This window comes from Phaenicophaeus curvirostris, chromosome 3 (genome assembly GCF_032191515.1).
Source record: "Phaenicophaeus curvirostris isolate KB17595 chromosome 3, BPBGC_Pcur_1.0, whole genome shotgun sequence".
Classification (NCBI taxonomy): Eukaryota; Metazoa; Chordata; class Aves; order Cuculiformes; family Cuculidae; genus Phaenicophaeus; species Phaenicophaeus curvirostris.
This window is the reverse complement of record NC_091394.1, coordinates 68734612-68762106: the sequence shown is the minus strand read 5'-3', so window position 1 is coordinate 68762106 and position 27495 is coordinate 68734612. Positions and strand designations below refer to the sequence as shown.

At 38.1% G+C, this 27495-nt stretch overlaps 1 long non-coding RNA gene across 1 annotated transcript in view; it reads left to right on the top strand.

The window, feature by feature from the left end:
- The window catches only part of LOC138718623 (uncharacterized), a 61133-nt gene that overhangs the window by 1128 nt on the left and 32510 nt on the right, over positions 1-27495 (top strand). The window lies entirely within an intron of this gene.

Here is a 27495-nt window from a genome sequence, read left to right as displayed (position 1 = left end):
TGGTGGTGGAAAATGGAGGAAATAGGGGTGGAAACTAATTGTGTAATTCTCAATGAGGAAAACATGTTCCTTAGACTGTGAGAACTGTTGCGTGGGACCAGGCCAAAGGGTTATCTGTCCAATATCCTGTAAATTGCATATCCTCCCCTTCCAAGGCCCCACCAGATAACAGGATTTTCTTTTCAGTTATATTCTTGGATGAACATGTCAGCAGGAGCTATTAGAGGAGGCAACTTAGAGTTGAATCTGAATGCCTATGGGCCGATTTTTATTTTCTCCTCCCGACCTGTCTCTGGCTAGATCACCACTGGGCAGCCACCACAGGTCCTTGCATATGTTCGGAGTGGTCAACAGAAGTGCTGTTTGAGATGTTCAGCTTGATGTCCCCCTGTGAACCCTTTTGTTCTTTTTTCCACTTCTGTATTCCCTTGTATTTCTTTCCCTTATTTCTTTCCTCTTTAGTTCACTGTAAGACTAGGAGTAGGAGAAGCAAATTCTGTACTGTCCCAGGGACCTTTCCAGTCATTGACTGCTTCTAGGAAATGCCTGGTCTTGGTACAGTTTTCCTACTCCATTAGACTTGATAGATCTTTCTTTCTTCTACAATGTCCACAATGTCTGGTGGTAGTCAGTCCCACAGGCTGGCTCTTTGTTGTGTAAGAAGCATCTTCTTTTGCTTATTTTAATAGTGTGTCCTATTAACATAACAAGACTTGATATGTTTATGTCTAGATGTGGGATACTAAGTACACTTTCAATTCTGGAATCAAAGGGCTCTTCCCTCTTTAAAGTGAAAAGCAATGGAGGGAAGATTACCAGATCCTATTTTCCCTTCAAAATGAGAGATGACAAGTAGATGATGCAGAAGGAATTAGATTAGACAGGTGGGGACAATGCTATCCAGTGCACCTCAGAGGTTCACAATGAAATTTTCCTGGAAAAACAAAAGTGCCAATATTCAGCAGATCTAAATCACAAGTCATTCCAAGGCCAAGTGGACTAGTTTGAAAGCATCCTCCAAGTATACCATTGAAATGAGATGTATGCTGGCATGTTTCTGATGTGGTTTGTTGACTGCAGTTTTCTGAACAGTAAAATAAAGTGTAACAAGAAAGAGACAAGAAAAGTATGCTGTAAAGGCCATAATTCACTTTACTCTGTTTGCAGTGACATGCACACAATTATTTTAACTTGGTTTTGCTATTTTTGCTGTTCTTTGGGTTGACAAAATTTATTGTGAGTGTTTGCTGGTTACCAGCTGTTTCATCATGGCTTTTGTCTCACACCTCTTGGAGAAGACCATGGACCATTTTTCTCTATATAGTCAAGCATATCCATAGGTATGTTTGATTTAGGACTATAACATAAAATACTGCTGGCTTTCAAACAAGGAGTGAGTTCTTAATATCAGGTTCATAATTTCTTGGTTTTGCAACTAAAATTTATTGTTATTTAATGATTTATCACAATAAGGACAATAAACGATGATAAAGGAAAAATATGCTGAGGATAGATAAAATAAACTTGGAAGGTATTAGTTGCATTTGGGTGAAATTCACACTTACAGAGAAATAGTAGAAGAAAACCATCTTGAGACTGAAGTATAGAGGAACTTTATTATTTCCAGTCTTCCTCTTAGCCCATTTAAAAGTTTAAAGAAAGCTGTTTTGCTCACAGCTTTGTCAGGCTTTATTATCTTCATCTGACATTTTCAGAGTTGCATGCCTGTTGATTACCTTTTGTGTGAAAAAGTCAACTGAGATGTTTTATGTGGCTTTGAGGATAAACTTTATGCAATATGACAATGTTTTGCTCATTCTGGCGTTCTTTTCTTGGAAATAGAGTAGCATGTCCTATTCTGCAGTAGATAATTGAAATCCATGAGGTGGTTGTTTTGGTGGTGGAGAGGTGGACTGTCTTTTTGATGTAAAAATCCACTTAAACTTGGCAATATTTTAATGCTTTAGAAAAAGCTGTCCTTTATACTGCTTTTGGAGATACTTGCTAAAATCTTAATAGCTAAAATCTCTGGAGTTTCTTTCCTCACTAAGCATGTTTTATTTTTGTTAAACAGTACCTGTCTCATCTTTTGGGACTGAGAGTTGGTCGGGGAAATAGGAAATGGAATGAACTAAATGCTAAAGAACACAAAGACAATAGCAGCTGGAGTAGTGAGGGAAGGCTGGTATTGGCTGGACAAAGAAACTGTAATGAAGAAGCCTTTGGGAGCAGGGGTAATTAGGGTCACAGAAGCAGGATAGGGAAAGACTAGGTTTGAGAGACAGGGCCTGACATTTGTTTGCTGAAGAGATGAAGGGCAAAGATTTGTGGCATAGTGTGGGGAGATGGTTACTTGGCAACCTTAATACGCTCCCCTACTGATACATGTGTGATCACACATTGTTTTTATGCAGGATTTCTGGCTCAAGCTTTGTGCAGGATGGACTTGCTCTAGGGAGCTACTAGGGCTGTGCCACAGACACAAGTGATGCCCATGTGATTCCTGACTCATTTATTGTTTGAGATGGGAAGTCATTAACGAATGAAGCAAGGGAGAGTAAAAGAAGGTCACGTGACTGAAATAATGCACTGTTGCACTGGACTTTTCCTATCTAGTGCTAATACAGCCACTTAAACCTGTTCTGTGATCTCTCTATGTGGAACCTCTAATAGTCTAAAAGCTTCTAATTATCTAATTTTTAATGACCACCTTTTGAATTCTAAATACAATTTTCTTAGTAGTCACACCTGCGACTGATGTTGCAACCTCTGTTTGAAATATTGTTAAATATTTTTAAATTACACCTGTGACACCTCAGACACTACATCTGAAATCAGTGAATAGCTCTGACTTTAATCTTTCTGTGCCTCCACATCCTGTATTTTAGACAGCAGCTCTACCTTTCCTTTGCCACTGTGAATTTTTGTGAAGCTACATAATAAGCGTTTGTGCAGTACTGAGATATTGGTGTGAAGAGCACCATTGAGAAGCCCGGGTGGAAATTAATACTTCTACCATCAAACCACTATTGAATAACCAGCAGCAAACAAAGCATGGATCACACATCGAGTTATGAGGTGAAAGGAAGATATTGATAAGTTGTTTGGTGAATAAAGCAGTGGTCCTCTGCAAAAATATAAATTAAAGACTGTACATAGATATAAGATGTTATTTTCACTCTGGTACAGGAGAGCTTTCCAAGAGGGGGATTAAACAATGTACTGATGCCCCATGTGCCTTTTTCTGTCTCTAGGGCAGACTTGGTTGTTTGGCTAGCATGGAATTTCAGGTTTGTGGTGAGTATTTCAATGCCTGTACTCCTATTTTAAATGTGTAGTGCTTGTGAGTGCACTTTGTGCTGAGAGTAGAAGGTGATAGAGTTTTTGGAGGTTCTTGTCTTTTGTGGGAATTTGCTCCACGTTATGCCCCATATAGTCACTTCCTCCAAGTAATATGGCTGGGTACGGTGCGGGTAGCTACTGCTTCCGCAGAGATTTAATCAGTGCCATGGAAGATAGTGGCAATGCGTTAACAGCTTGGGCCTGGGTAGAGATCAGATAAATGTCTTTAATGCTACTGTTTGCAAGGAAAAAGGTGTTATAGTAAGATTTCATGCAGGTAGGGAGCTACTGGCTTAGCAACTCACAACAAAAATCATTCAAAGAGAATTCCTTTTGTAGGGACCTTTCATTTTGATTATCAATACATACAAAGTGATTTTTGGTAGTGTCTGCTCATAGGTACTGTAGGTACAGGGCTCAATAGGCATCTGTTTACAAAATTTCTCCCCATGTTTGCTGGTCCAGCTCTGAAGTTAGAAAAGCCCATGTACTACCTGTGTTCCAGCTCTGTGACATCAGTGATGGTTCTGCTGACTGGCATATATCTGTTCTGTCCCTTTTTGCCTTTTCCTGTTCTTATTTTTATTGTTCCCTCATTTTTTTTTCTCTGTAGCATAATTAAAACAGACCTTTCTTTGTGTTTGCCACATGGAGAAGGCAGTAAAAAAACCAGTGCTACTAGGAGCTTATACTATTTATGTTTATTGCTTTGGATAGTTGTTTCTTTTTTAATGTCTGGAGTTTGTATGTAATCACTAAGTCCAGAAGAAATGCATCTTTTCCAATAAACTGTCAGACAAAGAAGTAAAAGCAAATCTTATTAAACCACAGAACCTGAAAAGACCATGAGCTAGTATTCCTATGAGCTAATTCAACAACCAATTAAAGCAGCAACTCACTTTTCTCTTTCCTAGGCAGCCTAAAAAATCCCTGTCTGACTTCTGATTTCCTGTTCAGCCAAATACTATTAGAGTCAAGTGATGGAAGGGCTCTTAACTTCAGCCAGAAAATGAAAAAAATAGGAAAAGCCACCTTCCTTTGTCAGTGTCTCCATGGTATCTAGCCATTGCAATAACCAAACATGGAAAATCATATTAAATGGAAACTTCCAGTTCAGCAGCCTAATGGGACTGGCTAGGAGTGAATTTTCATCTTGTATTTTAAACTTAAATTAAAATTGTTCAGAAGTTCTTTGAAGTGTGGGGTTTTGGAGTGGATTTCTTGTATTCCTCCAGAGAAGCTGTTAGATGAAGTCTGGATGGATCATAGTGTTGGTAACCTACAGATTACAGCTTCTCTGAACACATGAAAGATGTTTATATCTGAAAGGTGAAAAGGAGAGTAGACTGAGGGATGTTCTTGGGGAACAAATGAGCTTGTAAGCTGAAAGGTGAATCACTTCCTTTCTGGAGAAGATTCAAGTAGGAATCTACACTGACAGATGAATATGCACTGCTTTTGCTAGCCACAGTTGTATTCTGCAGATTATTATAGCGTATCAGCTTCCAAAGGCTGGTAGCTTTTAAAATTAAGTTAATTTTAGAATTGGAAATATTTCATTACCTAACATTTCAGAATTTATAATACCACATTTATATTATGGTTCTTAGTAGAAATCCAGCTGCTAACCCAAAGAGTTTTGCTGTTCTGGGTATTCTAACATGTCTCTAAAGCATAAGTAACATTTTGGTGCTGACTGAAACTCACAAAACAAGAAAACTAAGACTGTCAATTAATCTCCTTTTGAGGCTGTTGTGTTAAAATATTGCAGTGTATACGCAACATAAGCTCATATAATTTGAAGAGAGTACTGCAAATGTAACAATATGACTTTAAAGATAACAACTTCGAGCTCTTAGATTTATAGATTAGGATCATATTCCCTTCTTTCATGAAGTATATCTGAAACTACTTTGTTAGATGCCTGGTTGACAGTGAAAGTCTGGCTATAAGATTAATTGAGCCAGAAAACTTTGATAACCTTTAACTGAAATTCTTGCTCCACTGACCTTTGTACATTTGCAGGTGGACAGAACAGAAGAGTAAATCATAAAGTCTCTTTCTTTCTTTTATTAAACAAATACGCAGTTGCTCTTACATTCTAACAAATATTTGGATAAATGATTCTTATTTTCCTAGAAATTTTCTAGAAGGGTATCTAATCTTCACCTTAAGGTACTGAGAGATCAAAATACCACAAATCTTTGTAGAGAAATGATGTCTAGTTTTGAATTTGAATTTCTCTGCCTTCTAAGTCCATCTCCTGGTTTTCCTTGTGTCTTTCTCTATTTTAGTTTTCAGTCTCTTCACAGTCCTTTTCCCTATAAAGCAAGATGATCTGACCCCTTATGTTTCTTTCTTTAAGCCATTATCTTATGCCTGAGCTTTATGGCTTTTTTTATTCCTTTTCTGTCCATCTTTTTTAACATCTTTTAAAAAAACCAGTAGTAGACAGGAACATATTATTCTATAATGATCTCATCAAGAAGCAAAAGCTCTTTTCTTTTAACATGTTAAAAAATAGTATTAGCCTTTTTTTGCCATAATGTATCTGCTTAGGATTCAATTTCCCCATCAGTACCTACAGATCCATTTCAGACTCTGCTGGGCATGATACCTAAAGCTAATAAGAAACACACACTGACTTCACTAGGAGAAGCAGTAGGCTCCTCAGTAGGCCACTGCATGAGCATGAAAACGTTTGGATGTGGAGATGTTTACAAAGAACTGTATCATAATGTCATCCTGCTAAGTACTATGTTTAATTCTGTGAACACTTTCATTAATTAGACCTATTGAAGGTGCCATAAATGCTCCAGTCAATAGAGTATCATATGTTCATAAATTTCCAAGTCTGGAAAGGGCTGTTACTTTCTCTGGATCATTCTGCAAATTCTTATTTATGGAGTCACAAATTTTTTTTTGTATTTTCTTATTTACTAGCATCAGTTTAATAGTCCCATTTAGATTACTGACAAATGCTGCTTTCACAACTGATTTAAAGTAGATACTTTTTTGAGAACCTGGCTAGAAAATACCTCTTTACATGAAGATGCTTTTCTTGCAATTGCTTTCTTTAGTCTCTCTGGTTAATCAGCCCTTAGACATTTAATATGGTCACACTTACTTAGGGCATTCCCAACAATCAAAACATCAAATTAATTCAAGTTTAAGTGTTTCTTACAGAAATCGTTCATAGCAATATAACAAATGTATATATCTCCTAGCTTTTTCCTGATATTTCTCAAGTACTGCTTCCTAAAATTAAGTAAATATCATTATTTTAATGGGATTCCTGAGTTTAATATGTGTCAGTGAAGTATTCCTGTGTTGCCAAAACAGTTCTGATTCCAGTCATCGGGTTTTGCTTGCAGTCCTTTCTCTGGTAATAGATTTTACAAATGGAAGAAATTAAATTGTCTGAAAGCATGATAAGAATCCTGAGCAGCAAAAGGAATGCAGTGCCTGTCACTTACGAGAAACCACGTGTCTCTGTTGCTATAAAGGAATAAGTTCAAAAATAAATAAGGCACATTTTGGAGAGCTCAGATTTTCAATTCAATAATGCATTTAGATTGGCATTATTAAACATCAGTAAGGGTAAGAATCAACATTCGCAAAATTCAGTAGATTTGAACTAACAGCGCGGCCCATGCTCTTTTTTATCTCAGTACTCATCTATCTCACCACTGTAGCTATAGAATAATGTTTTTCCTATGCCTACGGTGGTTCTAAGGGCTAAGAATTTGCTTTGATTAGCCCCTGGAGAAGAAAGGACTGTAGCATGAAATTAATTTTTTTGACATTGAAGTGACATAATTATTTGAAAATTTAAGTTTTGGTAATGAATGGAATTGCTATGGCAGTAATGCAGCAAGCACTCTTTTTCCCTCTGTATTAGGGTTAAAAAGGTTTTATTCCACTTTATAGTTACAGGAGCCTGGGTCAGGTGATAATGCAGCTTTCAAAAGGCCACAGATTGACAGTCAGCATGTTTCACTAAGAAATTTTTCTTGACTTGGGAATCTGGATATTAAAGATGCCCTCATGTAGTAACTGTTAGTCGTCTTCTGTGATTTTATTTCATTCAAAGGAATCCAGTTTGTGTGCTCCAATCAATAGTAAGATGTCGATTGATAAACAGATTCATGATCGGATTGTGGAGATGTCTTCTCTGCACAGAAAGGAAATATTGTACTCGGTTCATATTCATATTTAAAAAAACCTGTTGAAAGATATGAGAGAGCAAGGGAAAGATATATCAAAATGATTCATGAGCTGTAAGGAATATCTCATCCCATGAGGAATAAAGAAATTGGCACGTTACTGAATTAAAAACAAGACTCAGAGGTGACCTCATTCAAATGTGTGAGCATATTCACGCTAAGAAAATTCTGAGTATTAACGAAGCAATGGCTGGAAGCTGTCACCAGCCAAATTCAAAGTAGTAATTCTATGCCTGTTTTCAATAGAAAGAGTGATTAATCATTGAAATACATGATGAAGGAGACAAATGGATTCCCCATCTCTCATTTTCATATTAAGATGGGATGTCATTCTGGAAGATGTATTTAAGTCAAACACAAAGTTATTGAGCTCAGTACAAAGGTAATGGCCTGTGATAAGTAGATCAGATTAGGTGATCACAAATGACACTTCTGAATTTAAGCACTGTGACTCCATGAGATCATGTCTCTACTAAGATCTGGATGAGTAGCTGGTGTTTCTTGTGTGGTTCATAAATTGCGCCACTTGTAAATGCGGGTTGCCTAGCCTGTATTCTATTATTATTCAGGTGCATGGACTATGGTTTAGAAGAATTTCTCTATGATAATCCTGGAAAAATAAACTAGATCAGTCCAATGGCCAGAGAAGCTACTGAAGACATATAACTTTAATGTAGCTTGGATCAGGTGACATAGTTTTGTCTATTAACACTATGTAAAAAATTAACAATAAATCAAGTGTAGCCCTCTAAGTTGTTTCTGATACCAGCTAGGATCTTAACAGTGTAAGAAAAGAGGAATGTATCACAATTCATATTGTAAGACGGCTCAGTAGGTCTCTGGTCCTATGTGCTGCCCACAGCAGGGCCAGACTGAGGGGTGCTCAGGGCTTCCCGGCTTCTGGCAGTCACTGGTTGAGAGATATCTTAAGCAGCACCTGTAATGCTATGTTTAATCTTCTGTCCTTCAAATTTATCTAGGGCTATTTATGTGTTGACTGCATCAAGATTCAGTGATAATGAGTTCCACAATTCAATAGCACACCCTACAAAAATCCATTTCCCCTAGCCATAAACCTGCTCTTTACCCACGTCTTATCCTATGAGAAATAATGAATAATCATTTTCCTTGTCCCATGGTACACATTTTACTAGAAGTCCACCATGATCTCCTTCTTTCAGCCTGGCAATAAAATGCAAATATATCTTTGTGCTCTTCACACTTTAATACATGAGATTAAAATGTGATGTTGATGACATTAAAAATAATGGACCAAACACACGTTGTTCCTAAAGGTCTTAGCTATAATGAGTTTTGGCTTCACTCAATAAAAAATCTTCTTCAAAACAGAGCCTATTCAAGACTGAGTGAGCTGTGGAAAACCAATTTTCCATGGCTGCTTTGGCCTTGTGCAAAACCTTAGTGGTTTTTATAGTGAACCAAGCCTTTTGTTTTATGATTTGTTCTGCTTGTAAATTGTGAGGACTGAGCTGCTTGTTTACAAAGGGCGAACAAATCTTGTGTGACAGTTTAATCACCTAATTAATATCTTAAGTCAGAAGTTTTATTGTATTTTGTTGCATGTGTAGGATTTTGCACATTAACACCTGAGCAGGAACATGTAGTAAAATGTATCATGAATTTTTCAGATGTCAAAACCCATGACACAGCTTAAAACTATAATTTTTACAATGAAATGATATTTGAATAATTACCACATTGTAAAACTGCAGCCCTGTGGAGGCTAATGAAAACTACATTTCAGTATAGTTCCTGAGGACTGCTCCCAATGCGTTAATTAGGAAAATTACCACTAGCTTTGTCGGAATGAGATTAGGTCCCATTTCTTGGAATAACAATCTGATTCTGTTATGCACGCTCATGTGCCATAAATCCTCTACACATTAGGGTGCCAACTTTCAAGCTGTGTTCGCCATGAATAAGCTTGGGTTCAGTCCTGCGGGCTGCAGATATTAGCACAAAGAGTCAAGTCCTGAGCAGGGAGGGCGTATTATTTGCTTAGCATGAGTGAAGTCACATTTCTGCATTCTGCAAAAGAACTGGAAACACACACAGCCCCAACAGGAGTCTTTGACTGAACAGGAACAGGCAGCAAAGGCAGGGAAGGAGGAGAGACCTAGCTATGCCACAGTTCATTCCCTGCAGCTGATGGGTGCACTTGCCAGCTCTCAGGACTTGATTTGATCCGATCGCCAGTAGGGGATGGAAGTAATGGCTTCCTTGGCCAAGGTTTGGCAGAGCTGATCTCTGAAGGATTTTGGCTTAGAAGGATTTCAGCAGCAGCATCCCAAAAAGCTAGCTGTTGAATATCCCAAGGCACATGCTAAGCTTAGTTTTCACAAGTCTTCTCTATTTATGCCCCTCATCATGTTGAACTGGAAAAAATTGTGCTCAGCATCTTCACTGGTATATCACTAGAGTTTTTTAGAGATAGTTTGTTGACTCCATGAATTACAATTATAAAGTCATATATGATTGTTCTGACCAGCTTCAGTTAGCAGACGTATTTCCATAAGTGTCCTCTGGATTTATACCAAATATTACACTTCACAATGGTATTTTCAGCTTAGAGCATAGTGATATTGATTTTGCGAACATTCAGTCAACTTTCCTGAAAGCTTCACTCAAGTTTACCAGACTATGGGGTTCACACCTGAGGGTTTTTTCACCAATTGAATTTCAGTGCTTCCCTGGGTATTGCTTTGAAATTTGCAATTCATTTGAAACCTCTTGCAGATACTTTGGAAATTCGTTAGCGTAGAAGCAATGGAAGTGACACACATTAGCAGTGGGAGCCACACAGGGTCCTCCTTGCCTTGGGTGGAGTATATTATACTTTCCCAAAGGGTTAGGAGCAGTCTGTATTTTTCAAAATTAGATATTCAGGTGCCAATCCAACTCCCTTTACTGCAGTGGTGCAGCAGTCTCCTCTGTAATTCATTCTGTAGTGTGCCTCAGAGCAGCATTTGTGCTTGAGTGAGAGAAATGGAAAAAAAGAATACTGTTTAAGGCTGAAAATATCTGCTTTTATATTTTTATATCCCTAGATCCCTAGTGCATCATTCTTTCTATGGGATAACACCAGGTAACATCTTTATACACATGCATAACTTTAATGGTGAAGGAAAATAAAAATATTTGGTCCAGTTAGTGTTTTGTCTCAGATGATTTTGAATTTAAGATGGAAGACTGTGATGTGTATTTATACAATCATCTACCAGGTTTTGTACCTGAGATTGTCACTTAATGCATTCATCCCATTCACATAACGATGATCGCTGTAGCTCTGTCAGGGATCACAGAAGTAATTGTGAGCCTGTTACCATGGTGTGCCCTGCTTCAGCTGCTGAAATAATAAGCGCAATTCAAGTGAACTATTATGTAAATGTCCTTGAGGAATCATCAAGTGGTGAAAACATCAACAGCTGTAAGGACAGAACCCACTTATTAAAATAATAAGGACAACTAATCCATTGAGACCCCTAAGGAGTAAGAAAAATTACTTCAGGGTAGCTTTACACGAGGAACCAAAGTTTGATAATAAGACCTTCATTTTAGAATACCCAAGTTTAAAAAAAGTAGAGACTGGAAGCTGAAAAATTATTTCAGGTTATAAGTTTGGCTTACATTTTTAATTATGGAGGTTAGTAATCAGCTGAATTATTTCTTGAAGTTTGTGATAATTTTACCGTAACTGGCACCCTTACAAGTCAATGTCTTCTTAGAGAGATGTTCTTGTCCAAACAGAAATTAATTCAGGAAACTTCTGTGGTCATAGAAAATATCACATTCTTCTATCCCAGTACTTCTCATCTTGGCAATTGCTGAATAGCTCATATTTTTTGATAACAAAAGACACAATGACATTATATGAATTAATTTGTATATGGTCACTCTAAGCACTGTCACAGCACAGGCATGGATACTTAACTTACTTAAAGCCAGTCACGTACAGAAGGACAGTTTTTTGTGCTGCTTGGATCCACAATAATTATTGTTTGCTGTGTATCACTTTCTTGTGCCAGGGCCATCTCTCTCTGCACTTTTGTCTATTTGGTTGTCCCCCACTGCCACCTGACTCTGAGGTCACCATAAACCCCAGGCTGGGTGGCAGGGGAGAAGGAGGGCAAGGTGATTCCAGTGTGTAGTGTGGGACTTATTTATCTTCATGCTGCTGGGATCAGGACACCACTCTGCAGCCTTCTCCAGGTCTCCACAGCAGTTCTCTACCCAGTGCTTGTGGGATTGTGATTTGGATAGCCCAGTGCTGGGACAGAGATCAAGAGATAAAAATGTGAAGTCCTCTTACTTCCTCTCTTCCTCCTTGAACAGCTGATGCCTATGAAGTTTGTGTCTTATTATTGCTTACGTTTGACAGAAACCATTGTGCTGTTCTCTGCTGTGTAGCTTGTAGCAGAACTTTGTCTTTTTAAGGCACATATAGAAATAATTATAATTTTAATAATTACTTACATGTTATCTGATTCTACTTCAGTGAATGTTTGGTGAGTGCTAATGAAGCATAATATATGTCCTGTCTTGGAGATGGAGCTGCAACAAGGAGCATGAAAACTCCCATTTTAGAAGAACCCAAAGAAAGATTTTTGTTTGTTTGTTTAAAAAGCAGGATGGTAAGCTGTGATATGTCATCTCTGTTCCCATTCTTCAAATTGGGAAAGTAATAACTCAGAAATCCTAAGGGTCCTTGAATTTTGTTTTATTGCAAAGCATATGCTATTAAAAATGTATTATTTTATTCCAGGTTACACTGCAAATTTTAACAAATAGCTGGGCATTTGTTTGTTTAAATTTATTTGTTTGGGCGGTTGAGAAGACCGTACTTGGCAATTTTTGTTGTCAATATAGAAATATTAAATCTTCTAGATAGATAAAAAGAAAACATTTCTGATAGTAAGGATGAGAAATGCTGGAATAGTTACCTAGAAAAGTTGTTGAGTTGCCATCCTTGGAGATACTCGAAACTTTCTTGGAAAAGTCCCTGAGCAACCTCATTAAACTGGAAGCTGGCGCTGCTGTGGGAGGTCCACCTCAATGACCTAAATTCCTTCCAACCTGAATTATTATGTGATTCTTTAAGAAACTTATAGAACAGAGATAGTTCTTGGAGTTATAGAATTATGACTAGATTTCCTGGTAATAAATCTATTTTCTGATTTTTGTTTTCAACATCTGCATCACGGAGTGCATAAATAAAGAAAGAGCTCCATAGGGTCTTCTGTTGTTTTCCATCATACAATTTTATGAGAAATAATCACAGGAGCCACAGCAAAAAGAACTGCTCACTGGTGACCACAGCCTTGGTGCAGCGTGTCATATGTGTATGTCCACACTGGAAAGCTCTATGAGAGGGAGCATATCATTCCTTACCTTGCTCTAATGAGTATCCCTACTCACTGGATGAAGATTGCCACCCAACCAAAGCATTTTCTACTTTCTTTTACTCAGGTACATCTTTCAGTTTTAATTACTAGTAAATATTCCGCTTACAATGTACAATATTACATACCAAATATGGGGGCATATGTATTTTTCCCTGCACAAGAGAAATAGTAAGGTTTCAGTGCCCATGTGTTCGACCTTCAGCTACAAAGATAATGTAATAACAATGATTGAATGTTCAGCCTATTTAAATTAGTGACAGCAATGAAGGATGTGCATTAGTCCACAATTGGCTTGATGGTACCCGGCAGAATATTCTTCCCTTACAAGTTCTTTTTCATCTGACATGATTGCTTTCCCTTTCTGTTCTGCAGGGACCTCCAGACCTGCTGGGCCTAGAATTAGTCCCATTAGTCTATTATTTTTCCTTTCAGCAATGACAGCCTCTTTAAAACAGGCCCTTTTTATAGGCCTTTTAAAGGTTTTCTGTGGCTTTCACTGAAGCCTGACAATAGCTAAACCATCAGCAAATTAGCCCTGTTGCTCTTCAAGTCAGTGTGTAGTTCTAAGGATTTTACCTTCCTTCCAAGGTCTTTCAGGAATGACTTCTCTTGCTCCCTTGGCCCCCCAGACACTCAGCAATACCCCCTTCAGTCATACTACGCATTCTTTATTACTGTAAACCTAAGGACATTTTCAGTGCAAATGCTTCCTAGGCCCTCATGCACACATAAGGATGTCTCCTCTCAACTGTGAGACCATAGTGACAAGGGATCTTTTGCTGTAAGTCATAAAGTGCAAGGTAAATATATATTGTTATATGGATTTTAATAGCTATAAGCCCAGAACTAAAAAATAAAGCCCTTTTGGCAAGCCAGGGAATGAGTAAAAGCCGAGAGTCCCGAGTATAGTGTCAACATCAAATCATTGACAGATTATTTGTAGGTTGTGTGAGCTGGCTGCTTTTATCTTGGTTTCTGCTGCATTTTCCTCTTTATTAAGTCTTTCCTTTATTACTTACTTGTTCCTTGATAGATCCTCTAATTTAAGTTTTTATAGAAACATAGAATCAGTTAGGTCAGAAAAGTCCTTTAAGATCGTTGAGTCCAACCATAAACCTAGTAGTGCCAAGTTCACCACTAAACAAGGTCCCTAAGTGCCATATCTACACTATTATGCTTGTGGTCTTAGTCTTTTACATTATTTTACAGTATGGTGCCCCTTATTCTATTTCGTGAACTTTTTCACTGTTTAATATGTGGAAATGGATTTCAAAATTATATTCAAGCTTCTTTTGAAATGTTTTTGAGGGCTTACCAATATTTCTGATTTTCTACTTTCTGTTCCTCCCTCCATTTGATATCAGATGGTGCATCTCTTTACAGATTCAGCCTCTGTCTGTGTTCAGTTTTAATCCTAATATCGCAGTGGGATCCTGATTTTCATAGAATCATAGAAGAGCCCATGTTGTTCTGCCCTCATCCTTTCCCTTCACAGGGAATAGTCTGTTCTTGTGCTTCCAGGAGGTTATTCTTGAATAATTTTGCGAAATGTGAACATGTGGTGATGCCAGGAAGTAGGAGGTCAGGAGATTTCTTGGTGACATCAAATTAAACATAGTTTCCCTCCCTGACTTGCACCCTTATTCATTATTCTTCTACTGAAGACCATGATCCTTGTCTTTTAGTCAAAAATGTTCCTGTAGAAGGACACAGAGAGTTAGCCTTCATGTATACTTTTGTAGATAAGTAGGAAAACAGGAGGAAAAATGCTTATTTTTTCAAAAGCAACATAGAAAACTTCTGATTTGTAGGTCCTCATTGGCTATTTGACAAGGAGTGGGACAATAGATATTAACGCTTTCTTGGGGATCTGCTGAAATGTATATAGCTGTGAGTGTCAGGGAGCTGCAGCTTGCAACTGTAGCTTTATTACTGAATCTGTTGAAGTCTTGATCCATTCATTTCTTTTTCTGTCTTGGATTCCTTTTTGATAAAAAGATGGGATAAACAAAACCTCACATAAATGTTGTGAACATTCATTAGGGACTGTTGATTAAATACTGGCTTTTTACGATGGAGACTGATAAATACACATACCTTTTTTCATATTAGCAGTAGAGGTAAATGATCACCCCAGGGAAGAAACCTATGGTAATTATCAAATATCAGTAAACTGGAATTATGGATTATCAGAAAATCATGAATGTATTTTGCCAGAACCGTTAATAATGAAGCAGAAACTTTATCTGGCCTGAAAAACTTTAACTTTCAAAATAGTTTAATTTTCTATTTTGAAAACAATAACTCTTTCCAATGCTTATGGGCTGTGAAATGTTATTCAAGTCATTTAGTCACTATCCCTGATGGAGCAAAGGAAGGCAGGCACAAAAATAAGTCTTTATCATACCCACCATGGAATTTTCCAAGAAACTTATCAGATGGGACTAGATTTTATTGAAAATGCTCTCTCAGCATTTCCAGGGAATCAGTTCCCAAGGAAGAGAAATACACAACTGCTTTAGTTTTACTGTAAAAATAAAAACATTATATCCATAAAACAAAAAATGAGTTCATGCAATTTATTTGGCAAGTTTAGTTGGTCCAGTATGATCTTATTTCATGTGAGGAAGATGCCTGTGAAGTGAGTGAAGAAAGATTTATTTTTCTGTCAACTACAGTAGCATTTTCAGGGTTTATTTGTACCCTCTGAGGATGGTGCTTGTTTGCTAAAATACAGTGTGATAAGATGTTATCTTTTCATCCTGTAAGGCATTATTTTTGCCTTTTCTGAAGACTGTCTTCTGATTCAGAAGAATTTGTACTCAGTGTCATATGAAGTCCAATTTTGTGCCAGTACTAGGTACAAGGTGCATCTTGTAACTACTGGTAAATCCCTGGAACACTGCCACAGCAAGACTGCACATTGTTCCATTTCTGCATATGCTTAAGAAGCGTGCCTGTTTGGAGGGACAAAATGTTTCATTGTTTAGATCAAATTCATAACATCAGTGCACACTTCAGAGTCAGTTTGGTTACTCAACTAATTATGTTGCCAGCTGTAGCCTAGACTAGCATCCTCCAAGAGTCACATTAGAAAAAAAAGGACACTGTTCCTTCAAAAATTATGTTTCTGAGAGAAGAACAATAATTAATTTGATCATTAGATAAATAACTATGTTTTCAACTGCAGTTTGATAGAGCATTGTATAGTGCAGTCTTTGGATATCTCTGTTTGGTGTCTCCCTAAACGATATGGAACCGTAGGAAAAAAGAAACCATCTCTATAATTGAAATGTATTGTCTTTTTTTTAATGAACTTTTAAGTCTCAGCTCTAAGAAAAAAAAAACCCAAACAACAACAAAAAGTAAATAAATCACATTAGAAGTAACCTGTAATCCATCTTACTCTGCATCCTTTTTGTAAGATGATCTTGTCACTCTTTCTTCTAATTTTTAACATGTCAACCAACTGGTAATATATCTATTTCCTAAATAATTTTATATCACCCATCCCATCTGTGCTATGCAGTCCTCAGTACTTCATGACAGACAACATATTTCATTATAACAGCTCAAGTGGGATATTGCTATGAAAACATTAAAAGAGAGTTTCTATTTGCAGTTGTAATGGAAATTACAATAAAAATTACTTACAGAAATTGCCTGTAGAATACTTCGCAGTTGCACTTCTGTATACAATAAAGATTGATTGAATTCATTGTAATGAATATTCAGTGCTTTGAAATCTGCATGCAAGATGGCTCAGACACTTAGGTGAAGCACCTGAGGGCCTCTAAGGCTTTCTGATGCACTAGCTACCATGCTTACATTAGCCAGTACTGTGATTCAGGGAGAGCAGGTCTGTACGATGAAATGTCATGAGACCCAGTGTCCACACTGAGCGCATCTCAAGAAGTTTTACTTTGGGCTAATTCTTATCTGGTTATAAACACTGAAATTATGTTTCTGAGAGCTGAATTGGTGCTTTTCTGGAGCATATCCTCTCATTTAATTTCATCCAGAAATAATTAAATTCAAATGCATTTCAGTTTTAAGTTCAGAATTTCAGCTCCAAGGCCCCCTCTGTGGTGCAAACTGAAGTAAGAGAGGTGGTGGATATCAAGGTATTTGTGGTAAGAAACATACTCCTGAGCAAAAACACCAAGGGAGGGGTGCCATTTCAGGGATACCATCACTTCCAGGAAGCATGTTGTGCAGAAAGGGTGTGCAGCATAAGAGTGGGTGTCACGCTAGAAAAGATTTAATTCTCAGTAGTCCTGTGTTGCCATTTTTGCTTTGGATCAATTCCCTGTTACTCTGTACTCCTGCTGACAAGTCCTGTTCAGCCTCATCTCTGTCGGAAAATATAGAAGCCTTCATGAGGTGTAGGTAGATATTTGCTGTATTATGTGAGTTTCCTGAACAGTCTTGACTCCTACCATTGCCTGCAGTTATCAACAGCAATTTATTAGCAGGAGCTGGATTGAGTGAAGTGAGTTGCAGAAGTGCCCAGGACTGGTCAAAGCTTGTTAGTGAGGGTGCAGTACTGTTTGAATTTAGATATTTTGCACATAGCCTGAGCTGCCTTCCCCACTGCCGGATACTCCAGGAAAACAGTGACAGAAAATAGGTGTATTAGTATTAGTAAGGTTCATCTTTACAGTATCTATGTCTCTTTTAATATTTTTTTCTAAGTTTGCTAAATGTCAAGATGTCAAATCATATATAGTGAGGTTCACACTATTGGTACACACTCCTTGGCCAACCCATCTGGGGTGAAATTTCAATCCCAAGGAGAATTTTGCACTTTTAAAGAGTGGAATCATGTTTATTTCTGGCATATTGTTCTCAATTTCCTGCTTGTATTTTCATTTATGCTAAGGAAAGAAAGGACTGCAAACTACTATAGACTGCTTCTGGTGATATTTTTACCAGATTTCACTTTTTCATGTCCTAAACATGCTAAAAAGCAAAGTCAGCCTCTTTTTTACTCTGCCCTACATTAAGGAAATCTGGATGGTAATTGTCCTTGTCTCCTCTCCTGCCCCAAACCCTAATGAATGGAATTGGAACCTGTGTAGGAGAGAGGGAAATGAACTGTTGAGGTGAGAGGCATACACCAACTCAGGATCCAGCCAGTCAGCAGGAGCATGTGTCCCCTATTTGTATGTCAAGTGTGGCTTTTCCTTACCATCTAATGGATGATACAGACTGGTTGCTTTTTATCTGCCTTTTATGTTTGTCTTAAACTGTGGGAGCTGTGGCTTCTGTCTTTTTGAGGGCTGTAACATGTCTATGCGAGTAATTGATTATTTTTTTTCTGAGTTCAGTTGAGTTGAAAAAATAAAAGAGTGGCAAGGAGCAGGTAATCCAGGTCATCCCTAATTGACAACATTAATTTAGAGTGCTTTGGTTTTTTTCTTTAAACAAACAAATATAAAGCAAAGCAGGTCAAATAAATCAAACAGAACCGTTCAGTAAGGCAATGGAGTTTTAGCTTTTCCTATCCTCCTTTTTAAATGCACAAAAAGATTTTATATATATATATATATAAGAAATCTAAATGATCCTTTTTGGAAAGGTTGGGCAAAATGCACCTGGGAGGGTAAAATTATTTTTCAAATGAATTTTTAATGTGCAAGTTGTTCTAGTGTCCCTCATAAAAATCTATATTAGTTGTTTCTCTTTCCACCTCTTCTTCTTTCTTTGATCTCCAGTCCAAGCTATTGTTATAATAGGCAACTATCATAATTGTTTAAGCCTTTGTTGAAGTCTGTCAAAACTACAGGCTTAAAATTCGTATACAATAAATAAGTCACATTTAGCAAATGTAGCTTGTTCATCAGTTCACAACATTAGTATCTTAATGTATTTTAAATAAAATAATAAGTTAATAAAGACTAAGGTGACATCTGAAGGACACAGAGTAAGGCTGTGTTTAAATAGCTTTGGTGTAACTCAAAATATTCGTCTGTTTACCTTCATCTGCTCAGATCTGCTACAGCAGGTAAATTCAGAAGGAAGGGTATTGGAAAGAGCTTCATAGGTGGAGCTAATGGAGGAGCACCAAATCTCTGAGTCCTGATAAAAGTTAAGTAGGTGTAACAGTTGGGGATTAAATAATTCAGTATCATTTACACTTAGATAATTCCAGGCAGAGATAGTCAGGCAACAAGAGAACTTTTCATTTAGAAAATTAAGCACCCAATGCTGACATTTCCAGCTCTGCTTTACGTAACCTGGGGAATCCCTGAATTATTCTGAGGGTCTTAAAGGAAGTGGCCATAGAACAATCACACAGTCATGTTTATGACATTCACTGAAAGATATCTTGGGCTCCACAAACTGAAAAGATGCGATGACCTGCTGAAGAAAATTTGGATGCCTGTCTGATTAGGTGTCAGTTATGTGCAGTTCAGCTCAGCCTCAGTTTCTATTTTGCATGCAATGGTTATTGTGAGAATGCAAAAGTTGGTTCAAAATACAGCTAGGCAACTGTGTCTTCTTCTTTCTTACACTGGCCTTCATTTGTAAAGCAGACAATAACCTCCAGTATAAATCTTGATCTTGTTTTCTTTGAAATGAAAGGTAAACATTCCTTTTGAGTTCAGTGTGGAAGCATCAGGCTTAATAACAGTACTGCTGGCACTCAGCAGCTACAGGATCAGATTGTCTCAAGGCTTGTCATCTGCCTGGTAAACAATTAAATATGAATTACCACCATTCCCTAAAAAGGATGGGTTTCCAAGCCTTTGGCCAAATAGCCCTATAATTTTTTAATTTTTGTTGTCTATTTTGACATGTGAGAATTTTCTTTTGGGGGGTGCAATGGTAGGAAAAATGATGAAAATGAGTTTTTTTAACAGTGATATGCTCTTAGTAGTCCTCCTTAGGTATTACTCGATTTGCTTAACATACGAATGACTCTAATCACCTCTGGGACGGTTTCTAATCGCATATTTCTATTTTTCATTGGGTAGGGAAAAGGTATAAATAAAACTCCAGAAGGTGGAGAAAGGTTAAAATTTGAACTAAATAATGAAAGAATGAGCACTGTGGACAAGGAACAAATAAAATACAGAAAAAGAATATTAAATCAGAGATTATGACATGATAAACACATAGAACTTTTACATTTTATTATTCATCACATACTGTTATGGAAATATATGCAATGGCTCCAGTATGATGCATGCAAATCCTCGACCCATTCTTCTGACATTCACCATCTAAATTTCGTTAACTCCACATTTTTAGGTCAACATTAGGTGCTTCGATACTCTTATGTAAAGTTAAAAAAAAAAAAATAGAGAGAGTGAAAGAGAAGTGAAGTGTTCCTAGTGTAATGTACCATCATGGTAATAATTACCAGAGAAGTACACATGGAGGAACTGAGATCTACTGATATGTGTCCAAGCCTCCTGATGATATGGTAAGAAGGCATGAAACTGATGCTGTATGTAATTGGTGTGTAATTAATTTCTTTGTTCTATTGTCTCCCAGCTCCCTGGTCACACAGTTGCTTATACTTGGAGGGGTGGAGGGGAAAGGTAGCAGATAAACACTATCAGCTCCCCTCTGCACAATTTTTCTGTGTATCTCTGTTAGAAGGACAGACCTTCCTCCGCTGCCTTATTCCATGAAGCGAGGAATTTAACTTGTCAGCTCTAGGGACATTACCCAGAAGTGCAATTCATGGCTATTTCTGCTGAGGTCCTGGCAACATGGGCTTTTCCCTGAATTCAGACTTTTTTGAATATTAAATGGTTTAGGCTTATGCTTGATTTTGAACAGAATTCATGCACATCCCCCAGTGATGAAATGCTTTATTGAATCAGTACAATGGAAAGAGGCACTGCATGAAAATGAATCACAGTGCCACAATGATGAACCTCTCCAAAAGAATTTGTCTTAGGACTTACTCTATGATTTTGTTACTAGTCTGTTACTACCCTTCTCTGATAGAAAAGCCCACATATTTTCATTCTTTCCAGTTTATAATACATATTGTCACATAGCTGCTTGTAGAAATAGTTGGCATTAATTTTGACCAGGAACATTCTAAATATGGTACAGGACCAATGGCATTTCCAAAAGACTTAAAAGTGCTCACGTCTTTTAGACCAAAGGCACACTATAGCACAGTGATGGAGCTGTGCGCGAGACTGTAGTTTCTGGAAAATGTTGGGTCAGTAGGGTGGTCAAAGCAGTGAAATCCTGTCCTAAAGGAGATGCTGAAATTTCAGAAATTTAGCCCCACCTTGAATTAGGATGAAAAATCAACATTTTGGAACTCTTCACGAATCTGAATATTCTGCAAGCCTTGCTCTGATGAACCACACCCTTTTGACACTCATATAGGTAACTGAAAGGTTATACTGATGAATTTGAAATAGAGTATTTTAGTGATTTCATGAGAAAATGTCTGGATTTTGAGCAGATTCCTGGAGACTGCATCATCTGAGAACTAGAGACTTGTGGCAAATGCTAAAACAGGTGCTAGAAATATGGTTTAGTTAAAATTTAGATTTTTTTTTTGGGGGGGTGGGGGGAGGATTAGATAACGCTTGTTGATGCTAAGTGTGACATATAATTAGTGCTAGAAATTTGAGCAGTCCAGAGTGTACCTGAATATTTTAAAGCTGATAATTAATTATTAATTTGTGAATATGAAAATTATATTGTCATATATATGTAATGCACCTGTATTTCTTATCTTTCCCAGCTGTGCTGCTTGAAAAAGAAGATAGAATGTGCGGGAATCGAATTATATCCTCTGCAGTACAGGGTATGCTGCTGATGCAGTCCCAGGAGTGCCAGCTGGTGGTGATTTGTTCAGGAGCATATTTCCAGCAGACTGTGATTAGTGGTCTGGGTGAATGGCCTCCTTTAGCATCATGATAGCTTTCTATGTCTGAGAAGAAGAGTAGGTGGGCAGTAAACTTGCTTTGGAAAGAACTTTGCCCCAGATCAATTACTGACTGGCTGATGTTTTCTAAACATGATCTTTGACTTTCTGAGAAAGTTGTGCTGATGCTTCTTGGAGCTATATATTATGTCCAGAGCGTAAACTTTCATTTAGTCTTTGGACCTAACGTTGTTCTGATACATTTGTTTCCTAATGCTGCTAGTATAAACAAGCAGAATTAACTGTCTAACATTGTCATTGTTTTCCCCTGGGAACTGGCAGAACTGTGTCTTGCAATGACTCAGACAAAAGCTGGGAGCTGCATCTGCATAACAGGGGATGACCACAGCCCTCTGACTCTTCCCATGAAGTCAGAACCATTCTGCTTTTCCAGTGTGGCTTCGTTGCTGATGGGGTCATGTAAGCTGCTCAGACAGAGCTGAGAGTTAAGCATTTTTAGTATAAAGAGTGAAATCTGATTCTGCTTAGCAGTATACCCCATTACTTTAGGATCCATCATTTCTGTAAGATCGCTATGTTTGTAAACATTTTGGCTGGCCAGTTGAACAATAGTAGAAAAATACCTCCATGCAACAAACGTCCTAAGGCAGAGGAGAAACTCCTGTGGGAGTTAGTTCTAGAAGAGAACTGCTCTGCTCAAGAGAGCAGAGTTTGGGATGTGACGCCTATGATAGCGGTACTGGTGTGGAGACATGTCCTCTGCAATACCAAAGCTGAAGGGGGTTTAGATTATCCCCCTGCTAGAGTGAAAAAGCAACTAGACAACTACAGTAGAGCAGCAAGGTGCTGGTTTTATGTAATGGTATGTTACATAGGTATCTATGTGGCTGCCGTAACTACTGGTGGCTGCTGGAAGTAGGAGGAAACTATTGCTCAAGACAGTGAAGCCAAAAGCAAACCTGCTTTGAATCCTCCTTAGCTTAATTGTTATTAGCTAGGAACTCCTTGAAACTCTTTTTAGAGAAAAGTGAGCTGGCCTCTTCTCCCATTTTACAGGAAACAGGACAAGGGGGAATGACCTCAAGCTCCACCAGGGGATGTTTGGACTGGATGTCAGAAAAAAAAATTCATAGAAAGGGTCATTGGTCACTGGCAGAGGCTGCCCAGGGAGGTGGTTGAGTCACCATCCTTGGAGGTATTTAAAAGACAGGTAGATGAGGTGGTCAGGGACATGGTTGATAGGAATAGTTGGACTTGATGATCCTCCAGGTCTTTTCCAGCCTGGTGATTCTATAGTTCTGTATCTCTGTTCTGGCACTGAATGGTTGGAATTGGATCCATCTAACACTTGCTCCTTGTGAAACCTGTATATGTATTGCTGCTACTGTTGTCCTGATTAGGGTTTAGTATCTCTTGCCAGTCTTCACAAATACCAACACCCAACTGTTATCACACTTTACAGAGAACAGGTGAACTGCTGAGGGCTGCCAGCGTCCCTGCAGGGGGCAAGTCCACAGCACAGCACACAAGCAACCTGACTAAAACCACACTTGAAAGAGTCACTAAGAACCCAGATGAGAAGGCAGGATCACTGACATGCCATTTCTTTATCTTAAACACACAAACATTTTTATTTTTTTAAATAATACATTCTTAATGTCTTTGCTTTGCTTTAGATATAAATAATCAACTTAAGAGATGTTTTACCTCTTACTTCTGATACATAAAAACATGCCAAATGACTGTCTTTGAGAAATTGTTCAAAGACCAACATTTAGATCACAGGAAATTTTAGAACACTAAGGGCCTGGCAATCAAACATATTTCTTTCCTAAACTAGGAAATACATTGTAATGAGAACAGTCTTTCCAAATGCATGTGAATTCAAGCAGGACAAATTTTTTCTTGCTATGCACCATGTGAGATCAACTTTGTGCTGTCCTACGTACACATGCAAAGACCTGCCTCATGAAGTCAATTCACTGACAGCCTCTCAGATGCACGCTGGCAGTGTAACAATAAGAGGAATGAAATTTGAAGAGTAAGGCAAAGCTAGCCCAAGATAGCTGTTCTGAGCAAAGAATACAAAAATCTTGGTTAAAGTGAAGCAGGTTTAGTGAATTTTGGAACACAATAGAAATATAACTGTGAGACCAACTGCCATTTCAGCCTCATACAAAATTGCAGACCATTAAAAAAATGGCAAGATGTCTCCTGGAAAAGCAAACTTGTTGAATGATATAGCAAGGCATCCTGTGAACCTGATAATATGGCTGAATTCCCATTAAGAGTCTTGAAGAAAGAGAAAGAATTTGAAGAAAACTGGGCAGCGATGTCCTGACCTTCTGTATTGCTCCAAAGTTTCAGCAATGATATTGACTCCATTTCTTCACCATGCACCTTTAAAAAAATATAGATCAAAGCATATATTATTTTGTAGGAATATTAAATGTACTTGCTGTCTCCACTCTAAAATGGTTTGTGACACTTATGTTGGTAGAGGTGTTGTCAGTCTTGTTGGTTTTATCAGACTGAAGGACAAAACTCCCATAGAGATGTCCCATTCACTGGCAAAGCGTTTTAGGAACTTCGCTTTTCCCTTGCTCTGTACCAGCAAGAGTTGTCCAGCTACTTTTAGAATCAAGAGTGGTTTTCAGATGGATTGGCTGATTTTGCTCATCTGTGAATCCAAAAAATGATGTGATTTGCTTTCAGTTGTCATTAGATTTAAAGAGAGATTTATGCCTATATTTCTTCAGTGCAATCTCTGCTGGGCTCCAGTCTTTGAGGCTTTGGGTTTTTCCTCTGAGATTGTTTAAAGAGCAAAGCCATCTTTGCATCTGAAGCTGATCCTTGGCAAATTTTAATGTTGACTCATTGCCTGTCTAACTTCTGCTGCTACCAGAAAAAAAAAAGTCATTGCAGATAGAGACTACTATTGAAAAAAGATCTTCTGTATTTGTGCTTGCGGTGTCAATAGAATCTTCTTTGTTCTAGCACATAGCCACTTAAACATTAGACTAGTGGTTTTGGTCATCAAATACTCTTTGAATTTTGACAAATTTGCCTTTATTAGCTTCTCAGATGTGGCTTCTTACCGAAGGGAAATAGAACATAAGGGGGTTTTTGTATTTAGAGAGTTCAGCTGATAGATGTAAGGGTCCAGTTTCTACTTGTCTGCACACAATAGCATTTTTCACTATATCCTTTTGTACTGAGTACAGTAAATGTATCAGGGATATCAGAGTCCTAGTGAATAACATATACTATACAGTGTAATATGAATGTTATATATGGTCTAATTTCCTTCTACCAGTAGCCTTTATTGCTCTAGTATGCTCTTGAAGGGCAGTAGAAGTATGTGTGAAAATATTTGTCAGCTACTATACACAGCCAAATCAAGTCCCTGGCCATTTCTGTTATATACCTGGCAGTATCTCAACCCTGTATTCTAATGGGTGCTGTTAAACATAGTATTGCTTATATATATACACCTAATATATACCTAATTCTACATACTTATGTACTTCATACTTAGAATAGGGACTTCTTGTGTCATGATTGGTTTCTCAATCAATTTAGTTTATCTTTGTTTTGTTACACAGACATGTAATTCATTTTGTAGAATCATGAAATATTTTGCACATTGGTTCTGAATAGGTTAATTTCCATTTGATTTACTGATTAAACTAAAGGAAATACTGCTATGTTCTCCCTTATATATTAAACTTCTATGTTAATGTTGATTGAGAAGACATGCCTGTAATTTCTTAGGCTGTCTTTGTAATTTTTAATTGAGAAAGCTGCAGGTTAAAGATGCAATATGAATCTATGATTGAAGGATTGTGTTAGGTGCTTCTACTGTGGTGTAAGGATCAGTCAATGCATTGATTTCTGCCTCCACATTTTCTCATCAGGTGCTAAGCCTCAGAACCTGACTGTATAAATCACAGATACAGGCCTTATGAAAACAGCCAAAGCTGGTACGGAATGAATGCGTTGTACCTGTCAAAGCTGGTATAAAATTAATGCTTTGTACCTATATACCCATACCTCCCTCCTTACCTCAAAAATGTTTTGTACCTGTCTCTAAGCCCCCCTGCTCCCTACCATTGTGAAAGATCCATGAAGCAAGGAGGAAAAAGACAGGAAAATCAATGATGGGACTTACCAGAGACCCATACCCGAACAGAGCATGCGAGAATCAAAATTCAACCAGAGTTCAAGGTGATGAAAACCCCTGGAACAGTAGTAATGGCATTTTAAGGAGAAGTGACTCTTCTGGCTCTTCTCCCTGATGCTGACTGTATGAACAAGGGGCAGGAGCGGATTAGCAACTTTGGCTTTTGATTGTAGTGATGCAGAAGTGGGAAACTGTGAAACAGATTGTGGCATGAAGCTAATGGAGAATATGTTGGAAACATGAAAGCATACACAAAGACCAGAGAATTAGAGGGCTGAAGACCTGAAACCATACAGATGTGGTTGAAATATCGTAGTCACAGAACAGCGCAGGTCTTACAAGGAGTGGCTGAGATAGCTGGGGTTGTTTAGCCTGGAGGAGAGGAGGCTGAGGGGAGACCTCATTGCTCTCTATAACTACCTGAAAGGAGGTTGTAGAGAGGAGGGTGCTGGCCTCTTCTCCCAAGTGACAGGGGACAGGGCAAGAGGGAATGGCCTCAAGCTCCACCAGGGGAGGTTTAGGCTGGACATTAGGAAAAAAATTTTCACAAAAAGGGTCATTGGGCACTGGAACAGGCTGCCCAGGGAGGTGGTTGAGTCACCTTCCCTGGAGGTGTTTAAGGCATGAGTGGACGAGGTGCTAAGGGGCATGGTTTAGTGTTTGATAGGAATGGTTGGACTCGATGATCCGGTGGGTCTCTTCCAACCTGGTTATTCTATGATTCTAAATACAGTGTACCAGAAAGCTACTCTTCCATAGCACTGTGATGGCTTTTTATTGTTTTTCCCACAATGGAAAAAAGCTGGTTCATGAAAGCTATGACAGCTTGAGACAGTGACAATTTTGATCAAGGCTCAGTGAAAATGGATGGAAACACAAATGATTATTCTTTAATGACAATGAGAAGCACAGTTGATGACACAGGCTCAGATCTACTGACTTAAGAGCAGGCCCAAAGTGATGGGAGGCAGGCAGAAGCCCATGAATAAACATCCTTGACATGCTGAGGGAACAGTAACAAGACAGCTACTGGTGATTATCTTTAGGTGCATATTGAGGGGTTCAGAGCTGTGAATCAGTTGTCAGATATGTGACCATGAATGCAGGTGCTGATAAATTATGCTGCATGTTATCCCAGAATATGAATAGCAAAACTAAGCTATTTCCTGAGTTTGATTGCACAAAGGAATGTTTACTGATTGATGCACTAACTGTGTATTATGCCTAATAAAAGAGGTGCCTGCTATTCTAAAGAGCATACTTCTCTTTATATACCAAGGATGTCAACTTATCATCCACAACTGGTGAGTGGGTAGAGTGTTTTAGTCAGATACCAAGAGACATGATAGAGCATTTCTTAATTAGACCACTACCACTGGGTCATTTGTTGACATCTTTCTCTTTGTCTAGGAGGCAGCAGCGAGGTTGTAAAACCTGCAGCTAACAAGAATG